We start from the raw sequence: 13,290 nt of genomic DNA, 5'->3' as shown, positions 1-13,290 counted from the left end.
CTACTAAAAATACAAAAATTAGCCAGGCGTGGTGGTGCATGCCTGTAATCCCAGCTACTCAGGAGGCTGAGGCAGGAGAATCACTTGAACCTGGGATGCAGAGGGTGCAGTGAGCTGAATTCATGCCACTGCATTCCAGCCTAGGCAACAGAGCAAGACTCTGTCTCAAAAAAAAAAAAAAAAAAAAATGCATTACCTCATTTTGCTGGAAATGCTTAAAATATGTTCTTTAAGCAATTTTGTTCTTTTCTTTCTTTTTGTGTTTTTCTTATTTCTTTAAGCAATTTTGAAGAATACAATACAAGCTGGGCACGGTGGCTCACGCCTGTATTCCGAGCACTTTGGGAGGCCAAGGCAGGTGGATCATCTGAGGTTGGGAGTTTGAGACCAGCCTGGCTAACATGGTGAAACCTCGTCTCTACTAAAAATACAAAATTACCCAGGAATGGTGGTACGTTCCTGTAATCCCAGCTACTCAGGAGGCTGAGGCAGGAGAATTGCTTGAACCTGGGAGGAGTAGGTTGCAGTGAGCCGAAATTGTGCCATTGCACTCCAGCCTGGGCAACAAGAGCGAAACTCATCTCAAAAAAAAAAAAAAAGTACAATACATATTTATAGTAGCTACAGTCACCATGTTATACAATAGATCTCTTGAACTTATCCCTCCTAACTGAAATTTTGTATCCTTTGATGAACATCTCCCCAGTCCTTAGTAACCACCATTCTACTCTCTACTTCTATGAGTTCAACATTTTTAGTTTCCACATATAGGAGAAATCAAGCAGTATTTGTCTTTCTGTGCCTCATTTACTTTTCTTAACATAACGTCCTCCCAGTTCATCCATGTTGTCATAGATGTCAGCATTTCCTTCTTCATTAATGAATGGTATTCCATTATATATATAAATAACTTTTTTTTTTTTTTTGAGACAGAGTCTTGCTCTGTCACCCAGGCTGGAGTGCAGTGACATAATCCCAGCTCGCTGCAGCCTGTACTTCCTGGGTTCAAGTGATTCTTGTGCCTCAGTCTCCCGAGTAGCTGGAACTACTGGTGCATGCCACTATGTCCAGCTAATTTTTGTAATTTTAGTAGAGACAGGGTTTCGCCATGTTGCCCAGGCTGGTCTTGAACTCCTGGCCTCAAGTGATCTGTCCACCTCAGCCTCCCAAAATACTGGGATTACAGGGGTGAGCCACAGCACCTGGCCACCACATTTTGTTCATCCACTGATGGACACCTAGGTTAATTCCATATCTTGGCTGTTGTGCATAGTGGTGCATGTTAGTACAGATGCCTCTTCAGCATACTGATTTCATCTTCTTTGAATGTATACCCAGTAGTGAGATTGCTGTATCCTATTGTGGTTCTGTTTTTAATTGTTTGAGGAGCCCCCATACTGTTTTCTATAATGGGTGTACTAATTTACATTCCACCAACAGTGTGCAAGATTTCTCTTTCCTCCACATCCTCAGGAACACTGTTATAGTCGCCATTCTTTTTTTTTTTTTTTTTTTTTGAGACAGAGTCTCTCTCTGTTGCCCAGGCTGGAATGCAGTGGCACAATCTCGGCTCACTGCAACCACCACCTCCTGGGTTCAAGTGATTCTCCTGCCTCAGCCTCCCAAGTAGCTGGGACTACAAGGCACACACCACCGTGCCCAGCTAATTTTTGTATTTTTAGTAGAGACGGGGTTTCACCAAGTTGGCCAGGATGGTCTCGATCTCTTGACATCGTGATCCACTCTCCTTGGTCTCCCAAAGTGCTGGGATTACAGGCATGAGCCACCGCACCCATCCTATAGTAGCCATTCTAACAGACGCAAGGTAATATCTCATTGCGGCTTTAGCTTGCATTTCCCTGATGATTAATGATGTTGAGCATTTTTTCATAAACTTGTTGGCCATTTGTATGTCTTCTTTTGAGAAGACATACAAATATGTCTTATATTTTGCCCATTTTAAAATTTGGATATTAGCCCCTCATCAGATAGATGGTTTTCAAATATTTTCTCCCATTCCATAGGTTGTATCTTCACTCCATTGATTGTTTCCTTTGCTACACAGAAGTTTCTTAATTTTATATAACACTATTTCTCTATTTTCACTATTTTTGCCTGTACTTTTGGGGTCATGTCCAAAAAATCAATGCCCAGACCCAAGTCATGTAGCTTTCCCCTATATTTTCTTCTTCAAGTAATTTTAGTTTAGGTCTTGTGTTTAAGGCTTTAATCTATTTTGAAGTGATTTTTATTTGAGACAGGATCTTATGCTGTTGCCCAGGCTGGAGTGCAGCAGTGCAATCAAGGCTTACTGTAGCCTCGAAGTCCTGGGCTCAAGTGATCCTCCTGCCTCAGCCTCCTGAGTAGCTGGATCATAGGCGTGTGCCACCATGCCCAGCTATTTTTTGTTTTCAGTAGAGACAGGGTACAGGGGTCTCCCTATGTTTCCCGGGCTGGTCTTAAACTTCTGGGCTCAAGCAGTCCTCTCATCTCATCCTCTCGAAGTGCTGGGACTAAAGGTGGGAGTCACAACACCTGGCACTTGATTTTTACATATGGTAGGTGATGAGAGTCTAATTTCGTTCTGCATGTAGATATCCAGTTGCCCCTACATTATTTATTGTAAAGACGGCCCTTTCTCCATTGAGTGTTCTTTGCACCTTTTTTGAAAATCGATTGACCGTAAATGCATAGATTTATTTTTGGGCTCTATTCTCTTCTATTGGTCTATGTGTCTGTACAAATGCTATTCTGTCAGAAAATGTTGGGAAGTGGAAGACGGAAAGAAGATTTCAAAACAAAAGTCTTGAGGTGGGAAAGAAAACAATATATTTTAAGGCCAGGTGCAGTAGCTCATGACAGTAATCTCAACACTTTAAGAGCCCAAGGGTGGATGACCTGAGACCAGGAATTTGAGATCAGCCTGGGCAACATGGCCAAACCCTGTCTCTACCAAAAAAGTAGCCAGGCATGGTGGTGGGTGCCTGTGGTCCCAGCTACTCTGGAGGCTGAGGTGTAGGATGGCTTGAGGCTGAGGTAGTAGGATGACTTGAGCCTAGGAGGTAGAGATTGCAGTGAACCTCGATCCAGCCACTGCACTCCAACCTGGGTGACAGAGTGAGACTCCATCAAAAAGAAAGCAAGCAGGAAAATATATTTCAAAAATTCAAAGAAAACAAAAGAAAGAAAGAAGAAAAGAAAGAAAGAGAGAGAGGGAGGGAGGAAAGGAAGGAAGGAAGAAAGGAAGGAAGGAAGAAAGGAAGGAAGGAAGGAAGGAAGGAAGGAAGGAAGGAAGGAAGGAAGGAAGGAAAAATGAACAAGAAAGAAAGAAGAAAGAGAAAGAAAGAAAAAAAGAAAGGAAAGAAAGGGAAGAAAGGAAGAAAGGAAGGAAGGAAGAGAATTCAAAGAAAACCGGTATGGTGCTGAAATTATTAACTTAGATAACTTGGAGAGATAGGCAGAGGTTAATTATACAAGGACTTCTAGGTTAAATCTTGCATTTTATTCTTAGTAGGAAGCCATTGAAGGAATTTTTTTTTTTTTTTTTTTTTTTTTGGAGACAGGATATCGCTGTATCACCCAGGCTGGAGTGCAATGGCGTGATCTCGGCTCACCACAACCTCTACCTCCTGGGTTCAAGCAATTCTTCTGCCTCAGCCTCCCAAGTAGCTGGGACTACAGGTATGTGCCACCATGCTTGGCTAATTTTTTTATTTTTAGCAGAGACAGAGTTTCACTATATTGGCCAGGCTGGTCTCCAATACCTGACCTTGTGATCTGCCCACCTCGGCCTTCCAAAGTGCCGGGATTACAGATGTGAGCCAGTGCACTAAACCTGAGGAATTTTTTTAAGAGGCAGGATCTCTTTATGTTGCCCAGGTTGGTCATGAACTCCTGTAATCAAGGAATCCTCTTGCCTCAGTCTCCTGAGTAGCTGGGACTATATGTGAGAGCCACCATACCCAGCTATTGGAGTATACTAAATAGGGAGGGCTACTTAATTCATGTTTAAGAAGTTAACTTTGAAAAAAAAAAAAAAGTTGAGTTTGGAGCAGGAATGGTGGCTCACACTTGTAATCCCAACATTTTGGGAGGCCGAAGTGAGCAGATCTTTTGAGCCCAGGAGTTTGAGACCAGCCTGGGTAACATGGCAAAACGCTGTCTCTACTAAAAACACAAAAAAATTAGCTGGGTGTGGTGGTACAGGCCTGTGGTCCCAGCTACGCAGGAGGCTGAGATGGGAGGATCACCTGAGCCTAGGGAGGTTGAGGCCGCAGTGAGCACTGATTGTGCCACTGCACTCCAGCCTGGGTGGCAGAGTGAGACCCTGTCTCAAAAAAATATGTATATTAACTAATTAAAATAAAAAATTAAGAAACAAGTTTTTTTTGTTCTTTTTTTTTTTTTTTGAACCGAAGTCTCCCTCTGTCGCCTAGGCTAGAGTGTAATGACATGATCTCAGCTCACCACAACCTCCGCCTCCTGAGTTCCTGTCTCAGCCTCGCAAGTAGCTGGGATTACAGGTGTCCGCCACCATGCCCAGCTAATTTCTGTATTTTTAGTAGAGATAGGGTTTCACCATGTTGGTCAGGATGGTCTTGAACTCCTGACCTCAGGTGATCCACTCACCTTGGCCTTCCAAAGTGCTGGGATTACAGAGAGATAGAGGCTGGTCTCGAACTCTTGAGCTCAAGTGATCTGCCCTCCTTGGACTCCCAAAATCCTGAGATTACAAGTATAAGCCACTGTGTCCAGCATTATTGTCTTTATAATAAAATCTGTGAAGATATATTATAAACCCACTTCCTCTCAAGTATAATATTTTGAGGGCAAAGATCAAGTCTTACTTCTTTGAATTTTTCCTGGAACCAATGAGAAGTTTTTTTTTTTTGTTTGTCTGTTTTTTCAGAATAAGATTTTGAGGGTAAGAAGGGTGTTCTTATTTAAATTTTTAAGATAAATTTATTTAAAAAAATTTTTTTTTCTGAGACAGGGTCTTATTCTGTCACCCAGGCTAGGGGAGGCTGCAGTAAGCAGCAGGCGTGCAACTTGGCGAAACCCCGTCTGTACCAAAAATACAAAAAATTAGCTGGATGTTGTGGCAGGCATCTGTGGTCCTAGCTACTCAGGAGGCTGAGGTGGAAGGATCACTTGAGTTCAGGAGGTAGAGGGTGCAGTAAACTGAGATCATGCCACTGCACTCCAGCCTGGGTGAGATGGGGTGAGACCCCATCTCAAAAAAAAAAAAAAAAGACAATGAAAGTCAATGAAATTGGATTCCTACTTCACACCATATCGAAATTAACTCAAAATGGACCTGAAAGAGCTAAACTCTTTAAGGTAGAGCCTTCTTAGATATGACGCCAAAAGCACAGGTGACAAAGGAAAAAGTAGGTAAGTTGGGCTACATGAAAATAACATGCTTGCTGTCTTCTTATATGGCAAAATAGCATTGCAGAATGGCACACAACCCTCGACTGTTGTACATATAAACATTTCTACATACAAAAGATGTTGCAAAAGATAACCTTGAAAAGTGAAAGAAGCCGCTCACCGTGGCTCACACCTGTAATTCCAACACTTTGGGAAGCTGAGGCAAGAAATAACTTTGAGGCCAGGAGTTTGACCCCCCAAAATTTACTCATTGGTTCTAGGAAAAATACAAAGTAAGACTCAGTCTTTACCCTCACAAATATCATAGTTGGGGGTGGGGGAGTGGGTTTGTAATACATATTAACAAATTTGTAATCCCAGCATTTTGGGAAACCAAAGCAGATCACTTGAGCTCAGGAGTTCAAAACCATCCTGGGCAACATAATGAAACCCCGTCTCTACTAAAAATACACACACACAAAAAAAAAATTGGCTGGGTACAGTGGCTTATGCCTGTAATCCCAGCACTTTGGGAGACCGAGGCAGGCGGATCACTTAGAGGGCAGGAGTTTAAGACTAGCCTGGCCAACATGGTGAAATGCCATCTCTACCAAAAATATAAAAGTTAGCTGGATGTGGTGGTGGGCACCTGTAATCCCAGCTCCTCAGGAGGTTGAGGCATGAGAATCACTTGAACCTGGGAGTCAGAGGTTGCAGTGAGCTTAGATCATACCACGCCACTCCAGCACTGTCTGGAAAAAAAAAAAAAGAGAGAGAAAGAAAGATACAGAGTGAAAGAAAATATTTTCTTTTCTTTTTTTTTTTTTTTTAATTGAGTTGGAATTTCATTCTTGTTGCCCAGGCTGGAGTGCAATGGTGTGATCTCAGCTCACTCCACCCTCTGCCTCCCAAGTTCCAGTGATTCTCCCATCTCAGCCTCCTGAGTAGCTGGGACTACAGGTGCCCACCACCATGCCCGGCTAATTTTTGTATTTTTAGTAGAGACGGGTTTACACCACGTTGGCCAGGCTGGTCTAAAACTCCTAACCTCAGATGATCCGCCCACCTCAGCCTCCAAAGTGCTGAGATTACAGGCATGAGCCACTGTGCCCAGCCAAAGGAAACTATTTTCGAATCATATATCTGATAAGCAACTTGTATCCAGTATATTTAAGAACTGTTACAACACAATAATAAGAAAATAAACAGCCACTTATAAATGGACAAAGGGGGCCAGGCGTGATAGCTCATGTCTATAATTTCAGCACTTTGGGAGGCCGAAGTGGGAGTATCACTTGAAGCCAGAAGTTCAAAACCAACCTGGCCAACATAATGAGACCCCATCTCTATAAAAAGTATAAAGTAAGGCTGGGTAATGTGGCTCATGCCTGTAATTCCTGCACTTTGGGGGGCCGAGGTGGGCGAAGCATGAGATCAGGAGTTCAGGACCAGCCTGACCAACATGGCGAAACCGCGTCTCTACTAAAAATACAAAAATTAGCTGGACGTGGTGGTGAGCACCTGTAGTCCCAGTCACTCGAGAGGCGGAGGCAGGAGAATCACTTGAACGCAGGTGGTGGAGGTTGTGGTGAGCCAAGATCACACCATTGCACTCCAGCCTGGGCGACAAGAACAAAACTCTTTCTCAAAAAAAAAAAAAAAGTAATAAATAAAATAAAAATAAAAACTAAAAATGAACAAAGGATTCAAATAGACATTTCTCCAAAGAAAATATACAAATGGCCAATAGACAAATGAAAAGATGCTCAACATCATTAGTTGTTAGGGAAATGCAAAACACATACATACACCCACACAATGAGATCCCACATCACATCCACTAGAAGACTATAATCAAGTCCTGCCAAGGATGTGGAAAAGCTGGACCCCTCATATATTGCTAGTGGGGGTGTAAAATGGTGCAGCTGGTTTGGAAACAGTCTGGCTGTTCTGTGAATGTTAAACACACAGTTACATATGATTCAGCCATTCCATTCCTAGGTATATATCCAAGAGAAATGAAAATGTGTGTCCACACAAAAACTTGTACAAAAATGTTCAGCACAGCATTATTCATAATAGCCGAAAGTAGAAGCAACCTAAATATCCATTAACCAGTGAATAGGTATAAACAATGGTATATCCAGACAATGGATTATTATGCATCAATAAAAAGAAATGAAGTACTAATATGTACTACGACATGGATGATCCTCAAAAACATTAAATGAAAGAAGTCACAAGATGACACATATTGGATTATTCCATTTCTATGAAGTGTCCCACCCCACCCACTCCCATAGCCAATTTTAGACCTCATCACCAGAATTGTTTGAATTCTGAAATTTTTAATTTATGCCATTCTGTGCTCTCACCATTCTATTGTTTTGGTTTTCATTCATTACTCCTAGTACACCTGTCATTCTACCCCATTGAGACCACTACACTTTTTATCTCTTCTGTTTATAGTGTGTTGACCCTCTCCCCTCTTTACTTCTCCCATTTAGCTCCCAACTCGTCTATCATTTTAATTTATTTCTTGCCAGTATTAACTCCCTTGCTCAATTGTCTTCCTATCTTGCACATAGAAAGACCGCAACACTGCAATTGTCTATTTATTCCATGCCTGCCTCTGTATTCTTTTATTTATTTATTTACTTTTTTGAGACAGAGTCCTTCTCTGTCACCCAGGCTGGAGTGCAATGGCACAATCTCAGCTCACCGCAACCTCCACCTCCTGGGTTCAAGCAATTCTCTGGGTTCAGGCGATTTTCCTGCCTCAACCTCCCAAGTAGCTGGGACTATAGGCGCGTACCACCGCACCTGGCTAACTTTTTGTATTTTTAGTAGAGACGAGGTTTCACCCTGTTAGCCAGGATGGTCTCAACCTTCTGACCTTGTGATCTGCCTGCCTCGGCATCCCAAAGTATTGGGATTACAGGCGTGAGCCACCATGTCTGGCCATCTCTTCTCTTCTTATTAGGACTCCAGTCACATTGGATGGATTCTACCGTAATAACTTCATCTTAACTTGATTACATCTGCAAAGATCCCTATCCAAATAAGGTCATATTCCCAGGTGCCAGATGTCAGGACTTCAACATATTTTTGGGGGACACAATTCAACCCATAACAGGAACCTTTTCCACAGTCCACAAACCTTGACTTTGACCTCTTCCTACTGTCCCTCAGCTGTGGGCTTCCCATATTATTTCACTGAGAAAATAGTAATTAGAAACCATCAAAAGGAAACTCAACTTCTTACCACTAAATCAACAAACCTGCTTTTGTCATGTGAATTTATCCTTCCTTTTCTTTTCTCATTTCATGGAAGAATTTCTGCTTTTCCTATTTAAAACTAATCTCTCTTTTTTTTTTTTTTTTTTTTTCTGAGATGGAGTCTCACTTTGTTACCAGACTGGAGTGCAGTGGCGCAATCTTGGCTCACTGCAACCTCCGCCTCCCAGGTTCAAGCAATTCTCCTGCCTCAGCCTCCTGAGTAGCTGGGACTACAGGTGAATGCCACAACGCCCGGCTAATTTTTTGCATTTTAGTAGAGATGAGGTTTCACTGTATTAGCCAGGCTAGTCTTAATCTCCTGGCCTCATGATCCACTCACATTGGCCTCCCAAAGTGCTGGGATTACAGGTGTGAGCCACTGTGCCCAGTACTAATCTCTTAAGAGCACTTCAAACTTTACATGTTCATAGCTGACCATGGACTTCATCTTCTTCTCAAAATCTGTTTCTTCTGTGTTGCTTTTTCTTTCTTGCACAGCATTCACCCAATTGCCCAAGCCCGCAAACCTACAAGACTCCCCTTAACGTTGCTTCTCCCTTTCTGTCTGTCCTAACACTTCCTAAGTCCTGCCAGTTTGATCTCTTGATACATATGAATTCTATCTGCTCCTCTCCACTCTCCAACCTCCACTGCCTCCTTCCTAGATAAGACTAACGTCTTCTCTCACCTGGACTACGACTGACTTGATCAGCAATTTATGTGGATAGCACGTTTCAGGCAGAAAGAACAGCACGTGAAAAGGCTTTAAGCTAAGAATTGGCTTGATGACTTTGAGGACAAAAGGAAAGTCAAGGTCAGCGTGACTGGAAGGTAGTGAGAGAGGGTTGCAGTATAAAAGATGAGTCTGAGAGGCAGGCAGAGTCCAGATTTTGGAGGCCTTGAAGGTCCATGATAAGGAGTTTGCATTTTATTTTATTTTAAGCAAAACAATGACATGTTTTAAAAGGGCTCTCTTAGCTGGCTTCAGAGAATAGATTGTAGATCATAGCATAGGTTACTTCTAGCATGCTCTCTAGGCTTGGCAAGGTGAGATGTTAATGCGACCCCAATTTGGGGACTTGCTCTAGCTTGCTTTCACTGTATATAAAACAGGAAAGCTATCCAAGTTCTTTTCATTTTCTTCAAATAAGGAAACCTCTTTTATTCTCTGTTAACTGCCAAGGACCAAGAATCCCTCCCTGGAAGAGGCAAGGTGATACATTCTTTTCCTGGAGAAAAAACTGTTACAGGAAGCCAGAAAGAAGAAGGGAAGGGGGGCAGTGTCCCAATCCCATTGGATTAGGTAATCAAGCCAAAGGTACCCATCTCCATTCAAACGAAGTGATTGTGCTTTCCTAAAACGAAAAGCCATTGTCTATTAAGAACTTATAAATTTACCTATGTGAAAATCTTTTAGAAAAGTTAAATATTTAATAAATCACTTTTTTTTTTCAGAGATAGGGTTTCCCTGTTACCCACAGTGAGTGTAGTGACATGATCACAACTCACTGCAGCCTCAAACTCTCAGCTCAAGTGATCCTCCCGCCTCAGCCTCCCAAGTAGCTGGAACCACAGGCATATGCCACCAGGCCCAGCTAATTATTTTTACTTTTTGTAGAGATAGGATCTAGCTATGTTGCCCAGGCTGGTCTCAAATTCCTGGACACAAGTGATCTTCCCACTTGGGCTTCCCAAAGTGCTGGTATTATAGGTGTGAGCCACTGTGCCCAGTCATAAATCACAGTTTTGTTTTGTTTGTTGTTGTTGTTGTTGTTTTGAGACAGAGTCTCACTCCATCACCCAAGCTGAAGTGCAGTGGCATGATCTCGGCTCACTACAACCTCCACCTTCCATGTTCAAGAGATTCTCCTGTGTCAGCTTCCCAAGCAGCTGGAGTTACAGGTGCATGACACCGCACCTGGCTAATTTTTGTATTTTTAGTAGAGACGGGGTTTCCCCATGTTGGGCAGGCTGGTCTTGAACTCCTGACCTCAAGTGATCCGCCTAACTCGGCCTCCCAAAATGTTGGGACTACAGGAGTGAGCCACTGAGCCTGGTTATATGACCTTTTTTAAAAAGATGAATTTTATACTGAAACTGTTCTAGAACATTCAGAATATATATTCTCTATGACTACAGACATTATTTGCCAATGGGATCAGTTGTAATGTTTGTTCCTCTTTGAGAAACAGTCTGTGCCCTTTACCTATCAATTAACCCAGCAGATAGCTGGTTTCTGTGTCTTTTTGGCCCCCACAGAATTGTTTCATTTGCTCCTTAGTGCAGTGCAAACAATTTTTTTTTTTTTTTTTTGAGACGGAGTTTCGCTCTTGTTACCCAGGCTGGAGTGCAATGGCACGATCTCGGCTCACCGCAACCTCCGCCTCCTGGGTTCAGGCAATTCTCCTGCCTCAGCCTCCTGAGTGGCTGGGATTACAGGCACGCACCACCATGCCCAGCTAATTTTTTGTATTTTTAGTAGAGACGGGGTTTCACCATGTTGACCAGGATGGTCTCGATATCTTGACCTCATGATCCACCCGCCTCGGCCTCCCAAAGTGCTGGGATTACAGGCTTGAGCCACCACGCCCAGCAACAATTTTATTAAGAAACCATTCTACAGGCCAGGTGCAGTGGTTCATGCCTGTAATCTTAGCACTTTGGGAGGCTGAGGTCACCAGATCATTTGAAGTCAGGAGTTCGAGACTAGCCTGACTAACATAGTGAAACCCTATCTCTACCAAAAATACAAAAATTAGCCAGGTGTGGTGGCATGCGCCTGTAATCCCATCTACTTGAGAGACTGTGGCACAAAAATCTCTTGAACCTGGGAGGAGAAGGTTGCAGTGAGCCAAGGTCACGCCACTGCACTCCAGCCTGGGTGACAGAGAGAGACTCTGTCTCAAAAAAAAAAAAAAAAAAAATATATATATATATATATATGAATCTTACTGTTGTTTATTGTAATAATGTAATTGAAGATATTTGTTACATTAGTTTTCAAGTATGGCTGTACAATTTGTCTGCTGAGCAATGTTTGATTAACTCAGATGCAATGACTTATGCATAAGAAGCGATTTTCTTGCTTTGTATTGGTTGCTAGACAGCTTAAATATTGCCCATCTGTAGCAGACATAAATCATTATGATCCACATTTTAGCCCCGTGCTGGCTTCACTTTGTTCCCTTCACCTTGTTTTCTTTTTCTATTGACTCACATTTGATTTATCTTGTCTTGCATTTTACATATCTTACTAAGACTCTTAAATCAATATTTTTTTTTTTTGAAACCAAGTCTTGCTCTGTCACCAGGCTGGAGTGCAGTAGCATGGTCTCAGCCCACTGCAACTTCTGCCTCCTGGGTTCAAGTGATTCTCCTGCCTCCACTTCCCAAGTAGCTGGAATTACAGGTGCACGCCACCACACTCAGCTAATTTTTTTTTTTTGTATTTTTAGTAGAGACGAAGTTTCACCATGTTGGCCAGGATGGTCTCCATCTCTTAACCTCATGATCTGCCTGCCTCGGCCTCCCAAAGTGCTGGGATTACAGGGGTGAGCCACCACTCCCAGCCTTAAATCAATTCTTAAACATGGCAAAATAAGAAGGGGTGAACAATATTGAAGATACTGAAACCTTTTCCAAGCAGGCATTAAATCCTACTTTTTTTTTTTTTTTTTTTTTTTTTTGAGACAGAGTCTCACTCTGCTGCCTGGGCTGGACTGCAATGGTGCAATCTGTGCTCACTGTAACCTCTGTTTCCCAGGCTCATGCCTTGGCCGGGCATGGTGGCTCACGCCTGTGATTCCAGCACTTTGGGAGACCAAGTCGGGTGTTTCACGAGGTCAGGAGCTCGAGACCATCCTGGCTAACATGGTGAAACCCCGTCTCTAATAAAAATACAAAAGATTAGCCGGGCATGGTGGTACATGCCTGTAGTCCCAGCTACTTGGAAGGCTGAGGCAGGAGAATCGCTTGAATCCAGTAGGTATAGGTTGCAGTGAGCCGAGATCACACCGCAGCACTCCAGCCTGGGTGACAGAGCAGGACTCCGTCTAAAAAAAAAAACAAAAACCCAGGCTCATGCCCCAGACTCCTAAGTAGCTAGGATTACAGGCATGAGACACCACACCCAGCACATTTTTGTATTCTTCGTAGACACAGGGTTTTGCCATGTTAGCCAGGCGGTTTCAAACTCCTGGGCTCAAGTGACCCCTCCGCCTCGACCTCCCAAAGTGCTGGATGGTAGATCACTTGAGCTTAGGAGTTCAAGACCATACTGGGCAACATGGCAAGACCCTGTCTCTACAAAAAAATTAAAAAATAAGATAAATTGTTGGCTATGATGGCACACAACTGTGGTCCCAGCTACTCGGGCAGCTGAGGTGGGAGGATTGCTTGAGCCCAGCATGCAGAGGTTACAGTGAACCAAGATCGCGCCATTGCACTCCGGCCTGGGCCACAGAGGGAGACCCTAACTCAAAAAAATTAAAAATAAAAATATGGCTAGGCTTACACCTGCAATCCCAGCACTTTGGGAGACTGAGGCAGGCAGATCACCTGAGGTCAGGAGTTCAAGACTAGCCTGCCCAACATGGTGAAACCCTGTCTTTACTAGAAATGCAAAAAAAAATTAGCCAG

Source organism: Sapajus apella, unplaced genomic scaffold (assembly GCF_009761245.1).
Source record: "Sapajus apella isolate SASKATOON/1434 unplaced genomic scaffold, GSC_monkey_1.0 scaffold33, whole genome shotgun sequence".
Taxonomy (NCBI): domain Eukaryota; kingdom Metazoa; phylum Chordata; class Mammalia; order Primates; family Cebidae; genus Sapajus; species Sapajus apella.
This window is presented reverse-complemented; position numbering follows the sequence as displayed.